Raw genomic sequence first — 27022 nt, 5'->3', positions numbered from 1 at the left:
GCTCCCCGGCCGACCTTCCCGGGCGCGAGCCGCCAGAGGCGGACCCCGCCTCCTCGCGCCTCCAGCCTGCCGGCCAATGGGGAGCCAGACCTGGGCCGGGAGGGAGGGGCTGGGCAGGCCCTGCGCCGGGAACGCCCCCGTCCGCCCCCACCGGGGCGGGGCGAGGCGAGGCGAGCGGGCGAGGCGAGGGGCCTGGGGGGCGGGCAGGGGGCGGTGGCGGCTCCGGCCGGTCCTCTCGCCTGTCGGGACGCGCGGCCGGGACGGCCACCGCAGGTCCCTTGCTGACCCTCGGGGGAAAGGGAGGAACCAAGTGGGTGTGAGGGGGACGCAGTGTGCTCTTCCGCCGCCCGAGCCCGCTGACGGTGCGCGGACCCTCCGCGCTCACGTTCCCTTCCGCAATCGGCGCCCTGCGCCCGGCGCCGGGGAGCTGTCCGCCCCGGTGGTTCTGAATCAGGCGCTGCGGAAACGCTCCAGGTAGGCGGAGGGTCACAATTCCCCGGCTGCTTCTGCGCTGCGGCTGCCCGTGGGTCACGGCGGCCTGCGCCGCTTGCTCCTATAAATACAAGGGCTGTCCGGCTTCCGGGAACCTTGCTGCGATTAGGAGCCGGCCTCACCGGTCCATTTCTGGGGTCAGTCTCCCTTCCTTACCCTTGTAATTTGAGGGTGGCGGCATCTGCAGTTAGGTAGTCATTCGTCATCGTCTTTGACGTTTGACATCTTTTAAATTCAACATATTCAGTACCACCAAAATATTGATTACTCTAACACCGCTCTTTCAGTATCTCCTTCCCTCAGACATTTGACACACTCGTCTGTTAAAATATAGCACGATCACCCGGGCTTCAGGGCTCTGATAAATAGAACAGAAAGGTTCCAACTGCCCCTCTTCCATGGACAGGAGTGTGTGGCGGTCATCCTGTTGATGGTGGTAGATAGGATCCGTCTGTCTTGTCTTCTTGCGCCCCCTCTCCCTCCCACAAGTAGTGCAATAAGTCACATTGATGTTAATTGGGTCATAAAGTCACTATCACTCTGAAATAAAATAAATCTACAGCAATGTGAGGGCTTACAAATCCTACTGGGTATTAGCTAAATAATTACACAAAATGGAAAGGCATGTTGCTATTTCTAAGCAGGCATAAAGGATAAAGATGTGGGGACCATTCTGCCATCAACTGAGGTCAATTCTGTCAGGCAGGCAATTTCTGTTCCTGACCTCTCTTCCCAGCCCCCATGTTTCCTCCTCCCAAACCAGAGCCACTGTACAGGCAGAACTTCATGAAAATCACCGAAGGATAACGTATAAGAAGGAAGAGATTCGCATAACATGGCTTGCTATATGGATTGACTGATAAATGAGAAGTGTTTGTAAAGCATTTCAACTCCCTTGGAAGAATTATGCCACAGAAAAGAACTGATTTCCAACATATCTATATACTGTGCCAACCAGCCAAAGAGTTTGAAGAGGGTATGTACAGGTCCTCAGGCTTACCACAAAGGGTCATGTGAAGCATAGACCGAAGATGCAAGGAGCAAAATAAGACTCCATACCTCGAGTACAAATCCTGCAATTAGAAATTGTGTAAGACTCCTGTAAGATTTCATGTTACCTATTAAAAATAATTGAATAGGATCCAGAGGGGTGGATTCTATAGGAAAGAATTCCTCCTTCTCTTCTTCAGGTAGCCAATGAAAGAGTCAGCAGCTAAGGCAAGTGTGTGTTTTTAAAACAATGGATTGCTTTGCTACCCCTAGGAAGCACAAAACAGAGCAGTGAGAGTCACAAGGATGGACACAGCCTTCCACTGTCCTTAATTTGCATTTGTATGGTACTAATCCCAAGGAAATGCGGGGCCTTTGTGCATTCCTGAGCTCAAAGTGCTTGTAGCTCACACAGCATGTAACGATGGGAAGAGGATTATTTGGTCACAAAAGACTGGAAAATCAAATTGTTACCCCAAAGCTTGTCAAATAAAAATTAGATGACTATTCCTGTTTAGAATCAATGTTTAGCATGTTACCTTGTTTAACCCAGTAAAGTAAAAACCTAGAAAAGTAAAAATATTCCAACCTTTAAAGACAGTGGCTGCTTCTCATTGTGGAGGGAAGAGAGGGAAGGAAGAAAACAATTGGAAAACGAAGGGCAAAAAAACTTTCCCATCTGCCTGGCAACTTCCTACTTGATGCTACCATGATGATTCTACATCATTAACTTTTATAAGTAACATATTTGTGAGGATAATTACAGAACCAGTGTTACACTAAGATCTTTTAATTTTGAGTCATTTGAAAACATCTTTCAAATAATATAACTTTGTAATATAATGAAGTAATTTTAGGTTAATATTGAGCTTTTGGTTTATAGTCTTCTCAAAGAGCTCCAGGTAGCAAAAGCAATTCACCTGTGTAGGAGATTCCTTAGGTTTTGTTAAACCAGGCGTTCGTACTTTTATGTACCTGGGGCTAGTAGCTGTATTTCATTGAGTCTAGGCCTCCTTTCATGGTATAGTACACTTTTGTTATATGTATCACCACGAAAGAAAAAATGCTACCATTTAAACTATGATACAGTGTTTTCTTTTCCCTAATAATTTAAATTTAAACATATCAAAAACACCTCTTTGATAATTATTTATATTATCGAATCTAAATACAGATACAGATTTTTATCATGTAGCACTCTAATGAGCACATAAAAATACGTTAAAATAATTGGTCAGCCTTTTCCTAAAACTTCATCTCACTAGTCTTATTTACTTTCTCACTGAGAGTTTTCAAGGCCCAGGTTTTCCTCACGGTATGTTCCTCTGAGCCACCCAGAGCCTCTGTCACACCACACTTCTTATAGAAGTGCCCTGAGGTCATCCAAGTTGCTGCCCTCTGTTCTGCATGGCTTAATGCTGGTATTTGTTTGTTTGTCTTATCCAAGGTTTTCATACAATAACCAGCTGTATTTTCCTTCTTTAATTGGTCATCAAAAGGTCCTCAGCCTAAAGTACCGAGGGGAATAGACAGCCAGGTGTGCCCTGGAATCGTAACCTTGCTGACACAGGCTCAGGCTACGTAGGAGTTCCCACTTGCCCACCACCAACTACAAGATGATTCCTGATGTTTGAGATGTGAAATGTGAGAGAGAGAAAAAAAAAAGTGGGTATCTTAGAATAATAAAATATGGTGTATATTTCTTCCTGTCGGTACTTTTACCATTTTTATTTTGCAAATGGCCAAGCTGCTGCAGGGAATGGAAATGCACCAGAGACTGGCCTGGCCAGCCCCAGACTGCACAGGCCAAGTCAGGCTTGGGAAGTCTATGTGTTGCTGGGTCACCGTGGGCAGAGAAGGCAGAGACGGGGTCGGGCAGCTGCTGCCTCTCCCCACATGGCCTTCATCACCCAAAAGGAGGGGGCTAGAGATGAAAAGGAGCTCCTGGAACCGAGAGGAAGGAAGAGCCACAGCTGCCGAACCATGGCCAGTATGTAGGGGGAGGAGGTTGAAAGCAAGTGTACGTGGCAAGGTGTGACTTTTGGGGTCATATCTGACATAGGGACCTAAGGATTAACCTTGCTCAAAATGATTTTATATGAGGAATTTATCTAGGAGTCAACCCAAAGAGGCAGAGAAAGAATGAGACAGGGTAACACTATAGGAAACTATGGGGAAAAAATCCCCTTCTGGGATTGAGATGCCCTGACATTTCCATTGCTTGCTTGCTTGATTGACTGATTCATTCACTAATTCATCAAAAATGTACTGAGTACCTACGATGGGCCAAGCTCTCTTATAAGCACTGAGAATAAATCAGAAAAAAAAAATCTGTTTTTATAGCACTTACATTCAAGTAGAGGGGGAGAAGAGAAACAAATAAATAAATATGTAATACATCAGTTGTTGATAAGGGGTAAAAAGTAGAGGGGCAGAGATCATGGTGATTGTGGTGGTGGTGATAATGGGGGGTGTGTGTGTGTGTGTGGTGGTGGTGGACATTGCTCTGGTAGAAGACACTGGGGCAGATCCTTGAGAGAGCAAGTCCAGTGCATTCAGGAAGAGGACACAAGTGCAAAGTCCCCGAGGTGTGTGCACACTAGCTGTACTCAGTGAGCACTAAGGAGTCTGGTGCAGCTGAGGCAGAGAGCGCTGAGGGAAGTGTAGGAGATGAAACTGCAGAGAAGGTTGGCTGTTAAATCTTGTAAGACTGGATTTTGAGTGAAATGGGGAGCCACTGGCGAGCTGAAAGCAGAGAAGTAACAAGATCTGACTTGTATTTTAAGTGGATCGCTCTAGCTGCTGAGTGGAAAATAAACAGGAGCAGAGCAAAGATGGAATCCGGAAGACCAGTTAGGATACCACTGCAGCAGTCCAAGATGTAGAAGAAGGGTGTTATGGAACAGAGTGGTAGTGATGGAGGTGATGAGAACTGCTCAGGCTGAGAATATATTTTGGAGGTAGAACCCACAGCTTTTACAGAAGAGTTACAAGCAGACAGTGAAAGAGACGAGTCAAGAATGATTCCATAGTTTTTTACTTGAGCTACTGCAAGAGCAGCAGGATTGGAGGGAAAGAATAAGAACTTGGTTTTGAACGTGTTGGATCTAACACATCTAAGTGGATCTGGAAAGCAGGCAGTTGAAGAGAGGAATCTGGAATTCAAGGCTCAGGCTTGGACTGGAGCTAGAAATGTGGGCGTCGTCAGTAGGTCGATGGTAGCTAGTGGACAAGATCACCCAAGGATTAGGAGGTCTGAGGAGCACACTCATATTTATTTATTTAAGTTTTGCATTTTTTGTATTTTATTATTTTTTAAAATTAATTTTTATTGGAGTATAGCTGCTTTACAATGTAGTGTTAGTTTCTACTGCACAGCAAAATGAATCAGCCATACACATGCATTTATCCCCTCCCTTTTGGACTTCCTTCCCATTCAGGTCACCACAAGTGCATCAAGTAGAGTTCCCTGTGGTATACAGTATGTTCTCATTAGTTATCTATTTTATACATAGTATCAATAGTGTATATGTGTCAATCCCAATCTCCCACACACTCATATTTAGACGTGAGGGAAATGAGAAGAAACCAAAGGAGACTGAGAATTCAAAAACCTGAGACAAAGCAAAGTTTTAGAGGCTAAGCGTGTATTCTGAAGAAGGTGTAACTGTCAAATGCTGCCGAGGGATCTAGTATGATGAGGGCTGAGAATTAATCACTGGGTTTGACAACGAGGGGGTGAAACTGTGATGGGAGTGGATTTCAGAAAATGAGAGAAGAAATTTGGGGATTGAGTAAAGACAAAGTTTGAGGAATTTTGCTGCAAAGAGAGGAGAGAAAAGGGAGGTGGCAAAGGTGGGTTTGGGATTGGAGAAGCGACTTCTTAAAATCAAGAGAAGTTTGAAAAGTTGTGGACATGATTCAGTAGAAAGGATACAAGGGAGATGCTGGAGAGAGAGGGAGCAGTGGCTAAACGAAGCCCTTGGTTGCTCCAATGGTGATGGGCTGGAATGCAGAAGCGGAGGGGTTGGTCTTCTCTCAGAAGGGAGTGAAGGCCCCATGCAGGTAGATTTGGTGAGAGTCTGGGGGTGTTTTTCCCTTACTGATTGGATTTTCTCAGGGCAGTCATCAGAAGGGTGATCAGCTGTGTCTGAGGAAGGGGTTGGTCCTCAATCTTGGCTGTACACCAGAGTCACCTGGAGAGTCTTAAAATCACATTCATAGGGCTTCCCTGCTGGCGCAGTGGTTGAGAATCTGCCTGCCAATGCAGGGGACACGGGTTCGAGCCCTGGTCTGGGAAGATCCCACATGCCGCGGAGCAACTAGCCCTGTGAGCCACAATTACTGAGCCTGCGCGACTGGAGCCTGTGCTCCGCAACGGGAGAGGCCGCGACAGTGACGGGCCCGCGCACCGCGATGAAGAGTGGCCCCCGCTTGCCGCAACTAGAGAAAGCCCTCGCACAGAAACGAAGACCCAACACAGCCAAAACTAAATAAATAAATAAATAAATAAAAATAAAAGGAATTCCTTTAAAAAAAAATCACATTCATAGCAAGGCCCCCTGTTCTATCTACACAATTAAATCAGATTTTCTGGAGATGGGACCTGGGCACTGGTGCTTTTTACAGGCTTCCAGGTGATTCAAAGGTGCGGCCAGAGTTGAGGATCCCACGGTTAGGGGTTTGAGGAAAGAAGGTGTGAAATAGTTCTCTAGGGGCGCGGGGACTCAGTCGACTAGAGATATACTGTTGGATTTGTGGTCGAGAATTTACTGTGAAACCTGCCAGCATGGTTGTATTTTTCTCCAACTACGTTCAGCTGCCAGGAAGAGACACGGGGTTGACAGACTGTTGGGTTTTACCCAGGTGGGATTTTGCCAGGTGTGTGTGATGGAGGGTGACAGCACAAGAGCGTGATTTTAATGACAGACCTGGAATCCATCAAGTGAGAATTTGGGGAAAGATTAAGGGACATTAAAAAGGGGTTGGGTAAATGGCTTTTTAATCACAGGAATGTTTTTCTCTTCTGAGTGGTTTAGATCATTAATATTTCCACAAAATAATCTAAGGCAACTAGACCCCTGCAAAGCATCACAAACAACTCTGATCAGTGTCTCCACCTACCTTTTATTCCCAGGGTTTGAAATAAATTTTTTTCCACAAGTGAACATATGAGACATTTAGAGAAAAGAAAAGTAAAATACAAATTGGAAGTTAGCTTTTCACATTCTTAGAAAACGGTATAGTTTATGGAGTCAGGGCTGAGTCCAAAGCCCTTCCCACAATTTTGTACTTTTGTCTAGTTCCTTTCCCTTCTCCTCTGGAGACATTTTCCCCTCTTTTAGCACACCCAACCCACCCCCCCCCAACTTGTTCTCTGACCAAAGAAAGAGATCTGATATGAACACCATCCCTAAAACTCATTTGCTTTTAAAGAAGAAACTGCAGTGAGAGGTTGTTGTTTAACCCAAGATAGTGAAGCACTTAGTCGTAGAAACTCAGATATGCTAAGAAACAGGGAGAAATGCTCCCTGGAAGAGAGCATTTCTCCACGTTCCTAAATTCACAAACCTATAGCGGACGCTGACACAACTCAAAGTGTAAACTGGCTTTTCAGGGTCAGGTGCTGTCTGGATTACTGAACTGGTAATGTCTCAGGTTTGGTTCTGGGGATGTGCTGTGCAGCATGGTGACTATAATTAATAACACTATATTGTATATTTGAAAGTTGCCAAGAGGGTAGATCTTAAAATTTCTTGTGAAAATATTGTAACTATGGATGACAAAACTGATGCTTAGAGAGGTGATTTTCCACGGCCATACGAGTAATCTATGAGGGAGTCAGAATGAGAACTCCGACCGTCCAATTCCGGGCTGAATTCTGTTTGGCTGTGACCTGCTCCGACTCCACTTCCGTCTGGGGACAAAAGCAGCAGTACCTAAACCACAGTGGCCGTGCATGAGGGGTGACTGCTGGCGTCAATTATTTGTATGCAGGGTGGCAGGGCTGCCTCGTATGTTCTGCTCAGCTCCTTCCTCTGCCCAGGAAAGTATCCGTCCTTCAAACCATCAGTATTAATTGTTGTTCAGAGATGAATTACGCTGCAGGGGTCACACACAGTGTACTATGTCGTCCATATTTCTTTCAGAAGACCTAAATAGCATTCACTTGGCGACAAGGAGGAATGACGGGGGGCGCGGGGCAGGGGAGAATGTTCAGAAGGACTCCCAGAGGTATTTCTGGACCAGTAACGATCACTAGCCCTTATGTTACTCTTGGCGTCATTTTGCTGATTCTTGAAATACATCAGTTTGCCCTAAGATCACGTGGCCCCTCGTAATAATCAAAAGCTGCCAGGGTGGGTCAACATGTTACCCCATATGTTGTGATTCTGCAGTTTGAGTGTATTTCTCAGGCTCTTTCCTGAACATGCTGTTATAAGGGGAATAGTGACAGGTGGGCAGACATGTGACAAGTGACAGTATCAGGTGGGAGGGCGCCTAGGACACTGGCAGGAAGGAGAAGCCAGTGCTTTCTGCTGACCTGAGCATTTCCCAGGAATGCCTCCACCCTCTGCAGCTGAGACCTCTGCTCTCAGGCTTCTGCCCAGCCAGGGCCAACAGGGCTCTTGCTAAGGGCCCTTTGTTTGGCCCAAGAAGAAACACCAATCAAGACTTCTCCTCCCTTCATCTTCTGGTTTTGTCTCCCTGGCCAGAGACTTGGCCGAAGCACCCATTTGGGCTTCTAGGCTGAGGCAAGAGGCCACGTACAGAGCGAATAACGTTAGGCAAGTGTTGGACTTCACTGAACCTTGATTGTAACACCTGAAAGGTGGGAAATGTGTGAGGACTAATTAAGACAATGTTGAATTGTTATCATGGAATTGAGGAAAATCTCTTGAATGCAGTGCATTCCATCTTACCAAAATAGTGGGCAAATCATATTTCAAATAATATTTGAATTTTATATATGTAAATATAGAAATGTGTATATATGTAAATTAACACAGAAATACATTTAATATGTATATTGATATTTAGCTTGAGATGCAGCACTACCCTCCTGAGCAATGGAAGAAGGTGATTCACCAAATGGTCCGACCCAATAGAAAGGCCAGCCTTGCACCACGTTATAGGGGAAAGCCTGGGGATTGGGAGGGGGCTGAAAATACTGAGTAAAGAGAGTCAATTAGTATTGAAAAAACACCAACCCACCGCAGCAGTAAAGCATTGGACATATTTCTTTAGTTTTGACTCTAGTGTCCAAAGCCTGAAGGTCCTTGGGGAGGGGCAATGGAGAGAGAGGCAGGGTGGACTTCACGGTGGTCAACACTTGCAGTTGCACAGGGCCCTGCCTCCAAAAGGCCCTGCTCCCAGAACCCCCCACCCCCAGAAGGGCCCACCTCCAAAAGGCTCCACCCCCAGAAGGACCCGCCTCTAAAAGGCTCCACCCCCAGAAGGACCCACCTCCAAAAGGCTCCACCCCCAGAAGGACCCACCTCCAAAAGGCTCCACCCCCAGAAGGGCCCGCCTCCAAAAGGCTCCACCCCCAGAAGGGCCCGCCTTCAAAAGGCTCCACCCCCAGAAGGGCCCGCCTCCAAAAGGCTCCACCCCCAGAAGGACCCGCCTCCAAAAGGCTCCACCCCCAGAAGGACCCACCTCCAAAAGGCTCCACCCCCAGAAGGGCCCGCCTCCAAAAGGCTCCACCCCCAGAAGGGCACCACGGTTGATTTAATGCTCTGCTGTCCCTTGAAGTTCTTAGTAATTTTATTTTTGAACTTGTGTTTTGTGAGGGAAGTGGATGGGACAACGGAGCACGTACGTGAGCAGAGGAGACGGCCCATGTGCATGTCCATGGTTTCTTACCTTCTCGTTTGCATAGAGCGGTCGCCCTGCCTGTGAGCACAGCATTGAAGTGGACATGCTATGCTCATTGACACTCAAAGTGAGTACAAGGTAAGCACTCAAGTCGATGACCACGCACCCTTTCCCCGCAAACCAGAGCTTGCTTTAAACACAGAAAGAGGGCAATGGCCTTTTGCGAACAACCAAGCACCTTTCTCACTCACGTTATTTCTCTGTTAACCGACCACTAAAGCTGAAAACAGTGACACAGAAGGAAAGGGAAAGAAAAGCAGCCTCCTGTTCCTGAACTGTTCAGCTGTTCCTTATTCAACAGTAAGATGATGGGTAGGAGGGTTGGTAACAGATGTGTGTGTCAAGTGGAATGAGCTAGGCTTGTGCAGGATTTCCACTGTTCAAGATACTTGTGCACCTACCAGCTGTGAAATAGGAATTGTGAGTCCCCATACAAATTATTTAAAACTGACATTGTCCAATATAAAGATGAGTGCTAAAATTCGTGTGAATAATTAAATTATTTACTTATATTGACATTAAATAACAAATAAAAACTACCATCCACAACAAGGAGAGACCATGGAGGACAGGAGCTTTCTGTTTTAGTACCTTTAACAATGCTTTGTTCATGCTTCTGAGCAAAGACCCCAACATTTTCATGTTGCACTGGGCCTGCAAATTATGTAGCCAGCCGTGGGAACACCTGTGCAGTGTCTCGAAGGCCCAGTGGGGTAAACGTCATGAACCTCCTGCCCTGACACAGTAGCATAACACAAGCTCCCCCATACTGAAGCAAAACTTTAGGGTAAAAAGGGGGACTCCTCAAATTGAAAGAGACCATTTCTGAAACACAGCTGTATTCGTTTGCTCTGGCTGCCGTAACAAAGTACCACAGACTGGATGGCTTAGACATTTACTTTCTCACAGCTCTGGAGGCTGGAAGTCCAAGATCAAGGTGTCAGTAGTATAGATTTCTTCTGAGGTGCTCTCCTCGGCTGGTCCGTGGCCATCCTCTCCCTGTATCATCAAATGGTTGTCCTTTGGACTGTATCGTCTGTGTCCGAATCTCATCATATTGGATCAGGGCCCACCCTAATGACTCCATTTTACATTAATCACCTCTTTAAAGGCCCTCTCTCCAAATATGGTCATATTTTGAGGTCCTGGGGGTTAAGGCTTCAACATATGAAATTGTGGGGACACAACTGAGCCCATGACAACCGGCAAAACTGGATTCAAAAAAGAAATTTACACATTTAAAAAGAAGTAAAATCATATTTTTTGTGCCCCTTAGTTGATAGACTGAGATGTATTTACAGCCTTGCAGTGAAACATTCTTTGGAACGAACAATAGAGCTTCCCTGTAATTCCACACATCTGCAGTCAAAACAGACCCTGAGACTTCCTAATTTGGGATTTGGCCACTCTCTGTTCAGTGGCAACAGAGACCTGGGGCTTTTCTTTTGTTCTAGCAGAAAATCAGCAGGAAGAGGAATTAAGCACTTAGACATCTCGGTGGTGTCTGTTTTTAGTCATACTCTATTCAGCCATCCAAACCTAATTAAGCTCTTGGCTTCATAGAGGAGGGATGATGTTAGTTATATGTCGTTGGCCACAATGTGCCTTTTTAAAATTATTGTTACAATTTGTGTTATTTTTAGGTATAAGAGACAAGCTTTATCTTAGCTCAGGTTGCTATAACAAAAATTACTGTAGATTGAGTAGGTTAAACAACAAACATCTATTTCTCACAATTCTGGAGGCTGGGAAGTGCAAGATCAAGGCACCAGCCAATTTCATGTCTGTCTGAGGGCCTGCTTCCTGGTTCATAGTGCCCATCTTCTCACTGTACCCTCACGTGGTGGAAGGGGTGAGGGATCTCCCTGGGGTCTCTTTTATGAAGGCACTAATCCTTTTCAGGCAGGCTCCACCCTCGTGACATAAGCACCTCCCAAAGGCCCCGCCTCCCAACACCATCACCTTGGGCATTAGGTTTCAACATAGGAATTCTGGCGGGGACACAAGCATTCAATCTATAGCAGGATTCATTGAGCATCTTCTATGTCTAAGGCACTAGTAACTGGCAAAATTAACCATTGCCCCACAGCCTTTGAAGAGAGAGCCATTCTCCACTTTGTCTTCCTTGAGAGCTTTTTTTCCAGGGGGAATCCTGAAAAATTCAGAAAGGATCCAGAAGAAACCCACTGACAGCTGGCTGAATCATTCTTCCTAGTAGAGCAGAATTTATCCTAAAACAGGTTCATCTTGGATATCCAGGCAAAGAGACTTTGCTTTAAAGTCATCCCAAATTATGTTTTGTTATTATGAATAATAATAACTGTAATAGCAATACGACGCACCAGGTGCTGCTGTGCACCTGAGCTACTCTCTCAGCACCCTCACCGCAGCCCGCTGGCAGTGACGCTATTCTCATCTCCAGATTAAGGATGAGTACCAAGTCCTGGGAGAAGTTCCACGACTCTCCCCAGATCACGTCACTACCAGGGAGACGGCTGGATCTGCACCCACTTTGATTCCAGAGCCTGTGTTGGCACACATGGGCTACACTAGCTGTTCAGTACACGGGGCTGCTGATCGGGGCAGAGGGGAGACAGCAAGCTCCTGGGGCCACCCTTTTCCCCACACCCTGGCCGTGACTGCCTGAGTTGGGGGTGAGGTCTGGATGCAGAAAGGGGTGGATTTCAGGGAGCAGATGTGGCGGCAAAGGGGCTCACAGAATGGACACGGGAGCCAGGACTGGGGAAGACGTCTGTAGACTGGGTCTACAGAGCAGAGGTCTCCAAATGTTCGTGACTGCACGCCTTTTGTTCTCAAAAAAAGTGTTTTTTTTTTTTGAGAACATACCAGCAATGTAAGCATATTTATTTGTGTATGCATACTTATTTACAAGTTATAAACTTACACTGCTGCACTAAATTACTATGTGCATTATAAATGGTATACAAAAGATAAACATTTAAAAGGATGACATGAAAATTAAATACAAATAAAACTTCTAATATTTTCTTCCTGCTCCATACTAGACTATCTTTCAAACCTCACGTGGGAGAACACTTTTCAAAAGAGAGGTAGGGCACTTCGATTTTTACCATTAAATCCCAGGATTAATATGGAAAGTGGAAAAAGAGCTTGCTTTTTAAAGAAACACACTGACGGTGAATAAAGAGGGAAGCCAGTCAGTTCCGGGCCTGCCTGTCCGTGATGCAGCATTCATCCGAGTCTCGAAGCTGCAGCTCTAGGACCAGCCCTCTCCTCCCTGACTCGCCAACTCAAAGCTTGAAAAACATATTTCACTTAAAATCAACATCATCACAAAATTCTTTTAGCCGTTAGTGCTCCCAATATCAAAGTCCATGTTTGTGGCCTCCTTCCAACAAAAAGAAACTGACAAACCAACCCTTAGGGAGAACGCATTACTTTCTTGGGAGGAGGAAGCAGAAACATAGCACATGATAACGAGGTTAGCAGAGAGCTGATCACCCCCAGAGGGCTGACGGTACAGAGGAAAACAGAGATGTAGCATCAGAACTGACCAGGTTGTAGAATCTGACCCAGCAACTTCCCGTGGAGAGGAGAGCCCTGTGAGGGCCCTGGAGCCCCCGGGACTGGGCAGCTGTTCCCCCCTCCCCCGGGGGAGAAGAAGACAAAAGGGATTTACTCTCCAGTAACCATGGCAATGAGTGGATGCGGTAGGTTAGGTAGATGTCTGGATACCTGAAAAAGTCAAGGAGGTCCTTGTCCCACCATCTTGTCAGCATTATGTGCAAAGCTCCCTTTTAATGCGATGCCGAGTGAGTTGATGGACAAATCTGACCGCTGGCTGCGTGTAAAATGGTTCAGGTTATGCGTGCCAGCGGCTCCCACCACCGAGGGGATGCCCTTAACATTAGAGATATCGTCAGTATTTTGAAAATTTAAAAATATTATTAAGTTTTGACTCCAAAGATGGGCAATTCATTGCTTATTATGACAATTTTTTGGTAGAGGGCATAAAACCGTCTTCATTTCTTATTAAAATCAGTATGTTACAACAATTTTCTGAAAGATGGAAACACAGTGCCCCCTTCCAGCTGGGTCCGTACCCAGGCATATCATACGTATTGGCCTTGCAATAGAGCCTAGCGTTTGCAAAACATGGGCACTTCTCAATACAAAGACTTTTGCTGATGTTTATATAGAAAACATTCCCAAACCTGGTCCAGGTTGCAGATGAAACCTTCACTATCATTGACAAGGCACAGAAAAAAGGTTTCCTACAGGCAGTCCACGGTTATGGAAGAAATTAACCCTGCAATTTGTGACTGATTTCAAAGGCTCTAAAGAGGTGGTGGGTGCCCAGGCAGAGCTGTCACTCTTCCAGAGGCAGCAGGCATGGGAGAGATAGTGAAAGAGATGTCAGGAAGCTCCTAAAAATCTCCTGCTGCGGGATTACTGACCACTGAGCTTGAGGAAGACCACGGCAAAGACCTGGAGGAGCATGAGACCAAGCCCCTGGACGCTGCTGGTTTAAAATTCCATGAGTGGTGCTATCCCTGTTCTTAACATGAGACCAGAGGACGGAAAGCCTTGCTTTAAAAATGGCCTCATGCCTCTTTAACACCCTACAAAGAAATTTATACACATAAGTGCTGACAGTATAAGCAGAGCTCCGCTGGCAATTTTTTCTCTATATAGTGTCACCCACCTCCTCTGAAGATTTATCAGCATCCAGGAGCATCTACAGCAGCAGCTTCTCGAGTTTTGTCAGCTCCAAGTGTCTACCTCACTTGGTGAGCTGCATTGCAGGAAATTGCCCTAATATATCGTAAGCATTTTCTCTAGTAGATCCATTTATCGCTGTTTGTAATTTGCTGTGCTATATTGCAAATGTAAAATTGCATGCAAACCTACAGGAATACAGAGCAAGTGTTGGTTAACACCATGTTCATTGTGGGGTGATAAGGAAGCAGTGTTCAAAGCATTTATATCCCTTTGTGTGTTTGTTACTTACATGAAAGCATTTCACTGTGTTTTAGTTGTCTTAGGAAGTTGGTTATGGATTTTCTGTTGACGTATAATGTATAGTAAATTTTCCCGTTGAAAATAATGGGGGAACAGATTACTTTTTGTTGTTGTTGTTCAGAACATTTGAGTGTCAAGAATGGATTAACTGGGCTTCCCTGGTGGCGCAGTGGTTGAGAATCTGCCTGCCAGTGCACGGGACACGGGTTCGAGCCCTGGTCTGGGAGGATCCCACGTGCCGCGGAGCAACTGGGCCCGTGAGCCACAATTACTGAGCCTGTGCATCTGGAGCCTGTGCTCCGCAACAAGAGAGGCCGCGATAGTGAGAGGCCCGTGCACTGCGATGAAGAGTGGCCCCCACTTGCCGCAACTGGGGAAGGCCCTCGCACGGGGACGAAGACCCAACACAGCCAAAGATAAATAAAATAAATAAAAAAAAAAAAAAAAAAAAAAGAATGGATTAACTAATGTCAAGTGGGAGATGGTTCTGCTTTCATTATGAAATAAAAACAAGTTGGTAAAGGAAAGATCTTTTTGCCCAAACAATTTCTCAAATAAACTGCTCTAGGCAAAGAGCTGCTTTTCTGATTCATTTACTGACTGTGGCTATCTTCAAGTGAAAAATAATACACCATTAATATTAGATACTGGCTAAATTTAATCTTTGAATTTGATTCGTTGTTCATATCTTCTGGAATTGTTTGCTAAAAACAGAATGGTATTTTGAGTTCCCAGTTTAAATCTGTAAGTATTTTTATTGTGACACAAATCATTTTTAATAGCTAATATTCATTTGTCATTAATAAGCCACAAAGTATTACATAGAAATAAGTTAGAAGTTACTACAAAATGGTCCACTAATTGTACTATAGCAGTTACTTTCAATGATATGGAAATTTTGTTGGTATATAAATTGCCTACTTGTTACATATATTATTACTTTAAATTACGTTTACTTATTACTTTAAAATGTTATTACATATTACTTTAAAATTTTATAAATTCTAAGTTAAAATACTACCAAACACAAAGACTGAATCTAGTAAAAAATAATTTGAGCCAGGCCTACAACTTTGCTGCAAATGTGCATGGAAAACACAGTGGATTAAAGGAAGATACTTAAAGCATATTCTGGGACATTCCCTTCTTCTGTACGTTATTAATTTTTATTTTGAAATGATACAAAAACTCAGATAATGAGGAGCATTTTCCCTAAACCATTTGAGAGTTCATTGATGATCTTGATGTATCATCACTCCTGAATACTTTAGTGTGTATTTCCTACAAATGAGAATGTTCTCCTCCACAGCTACCACACAGCATCAAAATGAGGAGATTCGCCTGGGTACAGCACTACCATTTCATGCACAGAGCCCATGTGCATTCTGTCACCTGTCCTGATAACCGTGACACGATGCAGGGAGCTGTCAGTCTCCATCTCCTTCAGGCCGCAGCAGCCCTCGGTCATTCCTTCACTTTCAGGACCTTGACACTTCTGAAGATTACAGGCCAGTTATGTTCTAGAATGTTCCTCGGTTTGGGTTTGTCTGATGTTTCCTCAAGATTGGATCCAGGTTATGTGTCTTTGGCAGGAATAACAGAGTAGTGATGCTGTGCTTTTCTCCCTGCATCCTAGGAGGTGGCGTAGGATTTTGATTTGCCCCATTACTGGCTATATTACCTGTGATCATTTGATTAAGGTAGAGTGTGCCAGTCTTCACTGCAAAGTTACATTTTTCCCTTTTGGAATTCAGAATTATTTTGTAGAGTGGTATTTTAACATGATATAAGTATCCCATTCCTCTTTAAGCATTTAATTTATTATTTATTTTTTGTATTTGTATGGATGCACGTTTTCCAATTTGTTGAATGGAGTACAATCTGTTACCTCCATTATTTATCTTGATGTTCATGTTGTCCCCAATCTGACCAGTAGGGGGGGCCCTTCAAGCTGACTTTGGGGTTCTTTTGACATGTCCCATCATTCTTTGAGCACTTCAGCGCAGCAAGGTGTTCCAGGTTTGTACTTTCCCTGCCCAGCCCTAGAATCAGTTAACTTCTCCTGGTGCCTTTAAGTGGAGAAAGCAATTTAGAAGCCAAGATCTGCACCCTAGGTGTGCTCATTGCTATTGAGATGTCATTGTTTCCAAGCAATTTATTGAACAGTGCTACACAGATGTATGCATGTAAATATGTCTGTGTACACGTGTATGCATACATGTGTGTTTTGGAGCAAACATAAACACATTTCCATTTGTATTTACTTCTATATATCTATATATTTTGGACTTGATTTCCTACGGTTCTTTCAATCCCAATTCAATATACAGGTTTAATTCTAGTTCTTTTCCCCTTTCCATATTTGTAACCACCTTCTCCAAATGTAAGAAACCTGGGTCCCATTATCCCTAATATACTAACATGGTTTGATCAGTTCCCCTGTTCATAACTAGTCTTGCATCTTCCCTGCCCGATGGCCTCCTCACCTCGCGCTGGCTCAGGTTCTCGGGGCTGCACTGCCCCCCACTCACGTGGACACCTTCCTCAGCCTGCTCAAACTCTGACGACCAGCCCGGCTTCCCTCCACGGGGACTCCTTCTTTTCCCTGTGCACTAGGCTGCTACCCCAAACCGCCCCGTGTGGGTCAGAGACCCCACGCCAGGCTGCCCCACAGAGGGAAGCTCTTTTCACTCTGTTTGCGCCGCAACACCTCACCTGCACATTCTTTAAACTTAGCAGGAAACGCACATTTACCAAACATAAATTTGAAATAGTGTTGGATACGTGGTGGGAAAGTTGAGCTGATGCCTGCATGCCATGAAAAGTCAACTAGAAGCTGTATATAATTTTGTGTTAGAAATTCTCAATGTCCAATAAAAACATAAATTCTGGATTTCAGCCAAAGGTGTACTTTTAAAAAATCTACTTTTAAATGTATTTGTTCAGGACTAATTTGGCATGGTGTTTGAAGAAAAATTAGTATAATTAGCAAAGAGTTATAGGAACTAAAATTCCATGTACATAATAATCCCAAAAGCATTGCAGGGATTCAGAAATATTTTGAAGAAAAACAAAGAGGCAGTATTTATATTTTATTTTTTTAAATTGAAGTATAGTTGATTTACAATGTTGTTTTAGTTTCTGGTGTACAGCAAAGTGATTCATGTATATATACACACACACACACACACACACACACACACATACACACATATATCTTTTCCATTACATATGTATGGATATATATATCATATATATATATCATTTCCATTCCATATTGTTTTCCATTATGCTTTATTACAAGATATTGTATATAGTCCTCTGTGCTATATGGTATAGTGGTGTGTATCTGATAATCCCAAACTCCTAATTTATCCCTCCACCCCCTTTCCCCTTTGGTAACCATAGTTTGTTTTTTATGTCTGTGAGTCTGTTTCTGTTTCATAAATAAATTCATTTGTGTCATATTTTAGATTCCACATATAAGTGATATCGTATGGTATTTGTCTTTGACTTACCTTACTTAATATGATAATCTCTAGGTCCATCCATGTTGCTATAAATGGCATTATGTCATTCTTTTTGATGGCTGAGTAATATTCCATTGTGTTGATGTACCACATCTTCTTTATCTATTCATCTGTCCATGGACATCTAGGTTGCCTCCATGTCTTGGCTATCGTAAATAGTGCTGCTATGAACATGTATCTTTTTGAATTATAGTTTTATAGTTTTGTCTGGATACATGCCCAGGAGTGGGATTGCTGGATCATATGGCAACTCTACTTTTAGTTTTTTGAGGAAACTCCGTACTGTTTTCCATAGGGGCTGCACCAACTTACATTCCCACCAACAGTGTAGGAGGGTTCCCTTTTCTCCACACCCTCTCCAGCATTTATTGTTTGTAGACTTTTTGATGATGGCCATTCTGACTGGTGTGAGGTGGTACTTCATTGTAGTTTTGATTTTCATTTCTCTAATAATTAGCAGTGTTGAGCATTTATTTCATGTGCCTGTTGACCACCTGTGTATCTTCTTTGGAGAAATGTCTGTTTAGGTTTTCCATCCATTTTTTGATTTTTTTGTTGTTGTTGTTATTGAGATGTATGAGCTGTTTGTATATTTTGGAAATTAAGCCCTTGTCAGTTGCATCATTTGCAAATATTTTCTCCCAGTCTGTAAGTTGTCTTTTAGTTTTGTTTATGGTTTCCTTTGCTGTGCAAAAGCTTATAAGTTTGATTAGGTACCATTTGTTTCTTTTTGCTTTAAGTCTTTAAACCATTTTGAGTCTGTTTTTGTGCATAGTGTGAGGGTATATTCTAACTTCATTGATTTACATGCGGCTGTCCAACTTTCCCAGCACCACGTGCTGAACAGACTGTCTTTTCTCCATTGTATATTCTTGCCTCTTTTGTCGAAGATTAATTGTCCATAGGTGTGTGGGTTTATTTCTGAGCTCTCTATTCTGTTCCATTGATCCATATGTCTGTTTGTGTGCCAATACCACACTGTTTTGATTACTGTAGCTTTGTAGTATTGTCTGAAGTCTGGGAGGGTTATGCCTCAGCTTTGTTCTTTTCCCTCATGATTGCTTTGGCATTTCTGGGTCTTTTATGGTTCCATATAAATTTTACGATTATTTGTTCTAGTTCTGTGAAAAATGTCATGGGTAATTTGAAAGGGATAGCATTAAATCTGTAGAATTGCTTTGGATAGTATGCTTATTTTAACAATATTAATTCTTCCAGTCCAAGAGCATGAGATGATTCTTTGAATCATCGCCAATTTCCTTTATCAATGTTTTATGGTTCTCAGCATAAGGAGGTTTTCACCTCCCTGATCAGGTTTATTCCTAAGTATTTTTTTTGGATGTGATTTTAAGAGAGATTGTGTTTTTACTTTCCCTTTCTGATATTTCATTGTCAGTGTAAAGAAATGCAACTGATTTCTGAATGTTAATCTTGTATCCTGCTACCTTGCTGAATTCATTTATCAGTTCTAGTGGTTTTTATATGGAGTCTTTAGGGTTTTCTATATATAGTATTATGTCATCTGCATATAATACATTTTTACCTCAAAGAGGTAGCATTTATAAAATATATATTATTGATACTAAACAACTTACAGATCTCCTACACTGATGCAAGAAATATTAGAAAAGGTATAGTGAAATCCCATTTAATCTCCAAATCCCATGATCATCCCAACTTTAATCCAAAATTAATTTGAAAGTAAAATTCTTTTTTCTATATTTGTTACAACAGTACCATCTTTCAAAGATAGGTTTATGATACTGAGTATCATGACCTTCTCAGCAATTTAGATGCCATGTATTTGAGAATGATAATGACCATGGAGTACTCTACTATGCAATTTATGAAAGAAATAGATTGGATATATATAAACAATGTGATATTGATGAATATCAACAAAAGAAGAGCTAAAACGTCAGGTTACTTTCTAAAATCCAGTACGGCATCTGATAGTATATTTTAATATTTTTGCAGCAACAGCTTATCAGATGCCTTTCTGCATACTTACGTAGCTTTCAGGATATATTTAACTCTGCCAATATGATTTCTCAGAATTAAAGCTTATTTTAAAAGACTCAAAGCCTAAAATGTCACAAGATAGGCAGGCAAATCTTGCAACTATTTCTCCAGGAAACAAGTTATTGGGACAAGTAAATGTCACCATGAAAGCAAGATATTGAGTGTAATCATTTTATGGTCTGTTGACTTGAGTTTCTAATCAATTGTGACTCAGTTTTCCATTTTCAATAATTTTATATGCAATAATTGAATTTACAAAATCTATGTAGGTTGACATTATTTTGATAATTATTATTACTGAGAAACAACTAACTTAGGAATTATAGGTCTTTACCTATGAAAGAAGCTCTCTCCGAATTTACTGAGAGGTGTCACGGGAACCCACACCAGCCTTGTGTCCTGGGTGACCCCCAGCTCTGGTTATGGTGATCTCTGCAGGAGAGAGGGACCCTCCACTTCACCTCTTACTACTTTTAGGTCAGGAGGGGGCTGTATTTTTGACCCCCTAGTTTCAGTGTTCCTCAGTTTAGGGAGGTTTCCCTCACCCACCTTAGCCTAGAGAATCACTGCTTAACCTGTGGGTCATGGATTTTATGTGCTTCACTTAGGGTCCTCCAAGACTTGTAGGCCAGTTTGCGGGCCCGGTCTCTGCTCCCAGACCACCCTATTCTTAGTTAGCAACTACAGGAGAACGTTCTCTAAATGTGCTACAGGTCAGGGCTTCGGCCTCTTTGGCTTTGGCATTTCCACAGAGGGTTACCCAGTTATATGTGGATTTCAGAAATGGGATGTACTTATCCTAACACATTTCTCATTGTTGATGTGAAATTCCAATTTAGCTAGGCTTCCTCTTGTTTTGTTGCTAGTGTGTTTGTTGTTGGTGTTTGCTAAATCTGGTGACTGTATTCTCCACGGCCGAGAATAGCGTATGGATGGCAGGGAGGTTCTGGAGATTCTTGGTAAACTTACTAGATTCTGAGAGGGCCTGCCTGAAAGATGGACAAAAATATACGGAAATAATAAGGCAGTTGTTCCCCAACTCCTTGTAACAGTTGACTTCCTTTAGACGAAACCCCTTTTAAATTAGTTTGGAAAGATCCCGCTCATTTTCTTCAGGCCTGAGCTTCCTCATGTGTAAAATCAGGGGGTTTTGACACTGAATCCTTGAGGATTTATGAAAGCTATGGACCTCTCTCCAAAAACATGCACATAACAAAGGTACAGTTTCAGAGGGCCACGCCCCCTTCTTGAAGGCCTTCCTTGGCCCCCCGTCAGGGCTCCAGAGACCATCTGGACCATCTGACCTCTATGGACCTTCCAGCCATGAGGTCGTCATTCTGTGGCTCTCATCGTACTTAAGGAATAAGAAACCAATGTGCAAAAGCAGAAAACCATGAAGCTCCTTGCAGATACCATCTTAGAATATTTTTGTCAGACGATGTCAGAGGTTTTACTAATGTTGACCTATTAGTTCCTGCATCTCTGCCCACCTGATAGGTCAAAAGTGGTTCTGTGTGTGCTGTTTATATGAGGAAACAGAGTCAGCGGAGGGAAGGAGGATTTTCAGGACTTCAGAAGAATTCTCTAAGCATCATATCCTATTGGACCCCTGTTTCCATCTCTTTTGAGTGGAGATGAGACCTAAGAAAAGACGAGATTCCCTGATATAGTGGACTCAGAAGTGTCTGGGCAAAACTTCCTGGGAGACAACCATCCAACATGATAGTGAAGCTGGGAGAAAATACTGCCTGGGGACTCTCAGTGGGAGAGAGCAAGGTTGTATGAAGTCAGCTGCTGCTTGTTGAGCACTTGCTCTAAAGGCAGTGTGCCAGGAGCTAGCTTCATTTCTTCATTCAACCCTCAGGACAACCTATCATCACCCTCATTTGATGGAAGAGGAAACTAAGCCTTAGAAAGAAAAACTTTTTCAAGGCCATGGAGGCTTCATGATATTCACCTTAATCCATACAATACCCCATGTGGCACTGATGGCGTGGAGAGAAAGTAGGGTCCCACATCTCTATTCTTTAATTCCAGTAAGATCCCGTGATGCCAGACCACCAGGAAAACCTGAAAGCAGAAGGCAGATCTGGGGACCCAGACTAGTGGTTCCTGCAGGAGAGGGGGCTTGATCTCACGGCCTGAGGTAGAGCTGCCATCCCGCTAACCTGGCTGTGTCACCATGCCCCTCGGGGAAATGATTAAGGGGGCCACATCAAAGACGTGACAATCACACAGGATCCCTGGAGCAAACTCAGCTCCCACTTCAGAGTGACAGAAATCATTACACAGGTCAATAATGCAAAATCAACCAAAAATTGGTTTCATGTTCTACGGTAGTAAAATGATAGCACCAACCAAGTTCAAATCTTTAGCAGACATTTACCTTGAGAATAAAAATGACAGTTTTTAAAGGCTTTTGTCAATGAGCAGCTTCTATCATTCACTGCTTAAAAAAAAAGAAGAAGATCTGAAGTTTAGGGAACAGACTTCAGAAATGACTTTTAACCTTGCCATTATCTAAATCGATTCTGTTTGACCCAGTTTTCCTTTGTGTCAAGGTCAAAAGCACTTGTGGTCTTATGGACTGAATTTTTCCATCTCTAAAGAACAGAGAGATGTTCAGAAAATTGCCAGTGGGGATAAAAAAAGATAGCCAAAACCTTGCATTAGTTGGACCAAAGCAATCAAGATGAAGAATTGTCTTTTATTTTTCACAGCAAGACAGAGAATTAACATTTTTGGAACACTTATTTTGTGCCAGACACTAAGATGCTGAGCATATTATGTACCTTATCTTATTTAATCCCGACAGAAATTTTGTCAGGCAAGCATTATACTCTTTGTATTACATATGAGTAAACAGAGGCTAAGAGGTTTTCCAGCCAGTAGATGGGATTCAATTTCACTAGGTCCAACTGCTTCCCGAGAGAAAAGAACAATTCTTCAACTCTTTATGGCTAACATTTTAAAAATAAGTTTTAAAAAATTGAGGTGTATTCTATATACTGTAAGATGCACATATGCATCTAAGTGATCCATTTGATAAGTTTTCACAGTTGCTTCCATTCCTGTGACCACTACCCAAAGCCAGGTTGAGAATAAATACCTCCATAAGCCAAGGAAGCTCCCTCTGGCTCCAGCCCATCAGTGCTGGTGCACCCCAGGTGAGCACTGCTCTGATATTTGTCACCAGAGACTAGCTTTGCCTGTTCTTTAAAGTCATATAAAGTGAAATAATATATTCCATTATTTTCTTGTGTCTGGCTTCTTTCACACAACATAAGCTTTTGAGATTCATACATACTGCTTTTTGCATTAGTAGTTTGTTCATTTTCATTGCTGAGTACTATTCCGTTTAAAGGAAATACCATAATTACTTATCTATTCTCCTGTCGATGGACATCTGGGTTGTTTCCAGTTTTTAAATGTTAGGAATAAGGTTGTTATGAACACTTGTACAGGACATTTTTTTGGGCGGGGGAGGCATATATTTTCATTTCTTTTAAGTAAATTCCTAAGAGTGGAATTGCTGAGTCATAGGGTAGAGGCTTATTTAACTTTTTAAAAAACTACCAACACATCTCCAAAGTGTTATATTCTTGGATAGATATTAAGGCTTATTCAACAAATATTTATCAAGGGCTAATAAATAGAACCAAAATCTCTGCTATGAGGGACAGCTAGTTGGGGAAGACACAATAAACCAATAAACAAGTTAAATACAAAATGTCAAAGGGTGATAAGAGCTGTAGAGAAAAATGAAGTTCCAAGGAAGGTGAAGAAGCATCTGGCTTGTCCACAAGTAATATTAACTATTGCCATTTTTAAAAAGAGAAACTAGGTTCTGCTTCTTTTGTGACTCGGAAGTCAGCTCTGTGGATTTTGCAACAGGGAGATGGTTTAGTGACCTCAACAAGAAGAGTTTCAGTGAATCATAGGACCTTTTAGTTAGCTATGAGTCATTCTTGCCAGTGGACACAGGAAAAGAGTTATCAACCATCCTAGCAGGCAGTCTGGGCTCAAATCCTGGCTTTTCCCTCACTGAGTGCCCTTGGGCAAGTTATTACTTTCTTTAAGTCTCAATTTTCTTACTTGCAAGTAAAGATAAAAGTGCTATCCTCATAGGATTATAAGGTCAAAGGAGATAATGCTTGTCAATTGCTTGACACAAAGACTGAGATACGATAAACACTCAATTAACGTTGGTTGTCAACATTTTTAAAAAGGTGCCTTTTTTGTTTCTTATGTGACCTAGTTGAGCATTTGATCGTCATATCCTATATTTTCTCCAAAATGTCCACATGTTCTCTGAAATTTATATTCCCGTGGTCACGGCTAGCTTTGAATCACTGCCTCTGTAAGGACCCTTTGAGATCACTTCCATTTTACCTCCTATGGTGTCTTTCTCTTCTCTGTGCTGAGCCAGATGTGGAATTCAGCCTCCATTTCTGGATTTCCCCTCCCAGATCTTGATTTCACACAAAACAGTTAGGTTTAGCAGACATAACTGATGGGATGGGAAGATGAAAAAGGGGGTCAATTCATGTGCTAGCACCCAAAAGCCTTGAAATGGCCCAAACCCCGTGGAACCGGATATTCCGTTCCAGAGCCTGGTCCCTCTGATGCCATGACACCTGCTCGGTCTTCCGCGGTTGTTTTCTTTCTATTTCTCTCCTCCCCTCTGCCCTTAGCATCCCTCCACCCCGAATCTCTGTTCATCTCTCCCCAGAGGAGTTTGTCTCATTTGTTTTCTTGTCCTCTGAAACCCAATCTCTACCACCGAGCGGCTTTTCAACACAAACTTTTCCCTCCAAGAGAAAGTTTTTATGGCATTTGTACTTGATAAACAACATCTGGCTAATGTTATCTCTTTTTTTTTAAATAAATTAATTTATTTTATTTACTTATTTTTGGCTGTGTTGGGTCTTCGCTGCTGCGTGCGGGCTCTCTCTAGGTGCAGCGAGCGGGGGCTACTCTTCATTGCGGTGCATGGGCTTATCATTGTGGAGCACGGGCTCTAGGCGCGCGGGCGTCAGTAGTTGCGGCACGCGGGCTCAGTATTTGTGGCTCACGGGCTCTAGAGTGCAGGCTCAGTAGTTGTGACACGTGGGCTTAGTTGCTCCGCGGCATGTGGGATCTTCCTAGACCAGGGCTCGAACCCATGTCCCCTGCATTGGCAGGCGGATTCTCAACCACTGCGCCACGAGGGAAGCCCCTAATGTTATCTCTTTCGTCCTAGTTACCCTTATGTGTGAGATGAGATGTCTAATTTTGGACGGGGATTGACATTTCCCCATTGTCTGTCTGAGAGCCTGTGCTTTCTCAGAAGAGGTGATGTCGAAGTTCCTTGATTTGGCTTTCTGACCAGTGGAAGAGAGATCTGGGGTTTGTTGGGCCCAGCTTGTGCCTTTTCTTCCCTCCATCTCCTGCTTGCCTGGCCTGGGGCCATCCTTAGGGTATGGTGTAGGGCAAGTGGTAAGGGACCTGCTAGCTGTGTGCTCTGCTCTGTAGAAAGCTCTCCAGCACTGAACTGTGCTCCTGGGCTTCCCTTGTAAAATATCACCTCGTTTCCTGCATGTTTGTTTCAAAGGAAAACTTTGTTTTTTTGTTTTTTATGCCTTTTAGCAAACTGTATTCTGTTCTTTTGGTATTTTGTAACTGCAATTATGCCTTGGATTGCAGCTTAATTGTTTTTCTTTTACTTTACTTCTCTGTAATAGCCAAGCTTTCTAATTTTATTTTCTTTTAAAAATACTTTTAAATAATTCTCTTTCCTTAGCACCAAAAAAAAAAAAAAAACCGCACAAATCTAAATATGTACAAGATCTATATGAAGGAAACTACAAAGCTCTGATAAAATAAATCAAAGAATAACTAAATAAATGGAGAGATACTACATGTACATGATAGGAAAACTCAATAGTATAAAGGTATCAGTTCTTCCCAAGTTGATCTATAGACTCAGTGCAACCCCAGTCAAAATCCCAGCAAGTTATTTTGTGGAAATCAACAAACAAATTCTAAAGTTTAAAGTTTGTATGGAAAGGCAAAGACCCAGAATAGCCAACACAATATTGAAGGGGAAGAACAAAGTTGGAGGATTGACACTATTTGAGTTCAAAACCTACTGTGAGCTACAGTAGTCAAGACCGTGTAGTATTGGCAAAAGAATAGACAAACAGATCAATGGAACAGAGTAAAGAACACAGAAATAGATCCACACAAGGACAGTCAATTGATCTTTGACAGAAGAACAAAGACAATTCAATGGGGAAAGGATCATCTTTTCAACTAATGGTGCTGGAACAACGGGACAGGTTTAGACACAGGTCTTAAATTTAGACACAGGTCTTAAACCTTTAGACACAGGTCTTAAACCTGTGTCTTAAACCTTAAACCTTTAGACACAGGTCTTAAACCTGTGTCTTAAACCTTTAGACACAGGTCTTAAACCTTTCAGAAAAATTAACTCAAAATGGATCATAGGCTGAAATTTAAAATGCAAAACTATGAAACTCACAGTAGATAACATAGGAGAAAATGTAGTTGACCTTCCTTGGGCTTGGCAATGGCTTTTTAGATAAAAAAGCACAGTAGGGACTTCCCTGGTGGTTCAGTGGTTAAGAATCCACCTTCCAATGCAGGGGGCGTAGGTTCAATCCCTGGTGGGGGAACTAAGATCCCACATGCCACGGGGCAACTAAGCCCATGCGCCAACTAAGCCCACGCGCCACAACTACAGAGCCCACGTGCTCTGGAGCCCACGCACCACAGCTAGAGGGAAGCCCAGACGCCACAACAAAAGATCCTGCATGCCTCACCTAAGACCTGATGCAGCCAAATAAATAAATAAATATTAAAAATAAATAAATAAATAAAGCTCGAGTCCTGGTAAAGGACACGGAGTCCACCGTGCCAGCCTTTAAAAAAAAAAAAAGCACAGTAAAAGAAAAAGTTGTACTTCATTAAAATTATAAAAACTCCTGCTCTGTGAAAGACACTGTTAAGCAAATGACAGGCAAGCTACCGACTGGGAGAAAATATTTGCAAAACACATATCTGAAAAGGCATGGTGTCCAAAATACACAAACTCAACAATAAGA

General features: G+C 42.9%; 1 long non-coding RNA gene across 2 annotated transcripts; it reads left to right on the top strand.

Moving 5' to 3' along the window:
* The first annotated feature begins 225 nt into the window (after window positions 1-225).
* LOC309604765 lies at window positions 226-26268 on the top strand. Of its 2 annotated transcripts, none has more exons than XR_014231035.1 (3): window positions 226-474; window positions 9281-9438; window positions 15674-26268. It is a non-coding gene; the product is annotated as an uncharacterized lncRNA (long non-coding RNA). The 2 variants fall into 2 exon arrangements; XR_014231036.1 differs by having other exon boundaries at window positions 9276-9438.
* Window positions 26269-27022: the final 754 nt, after the last annotated feature.

The sequence above is a fragment of the Balaenoptera borealis genome, assembly GCF_965194805.1.
Source record: "Balaenoptera borealis genome assembly, chromosome: 10".
Taxonomy (NCBI): domain Eukaryota; kingdom Metazoa; phylum Chordata; class Mammalia; order Artiodactyla; family Balaenopteridae; genus Balaenoptera; species Balaenoptera borealis.
This window is presented reverse-complemented; position numbering and strand designations above follow the sequence as displayed.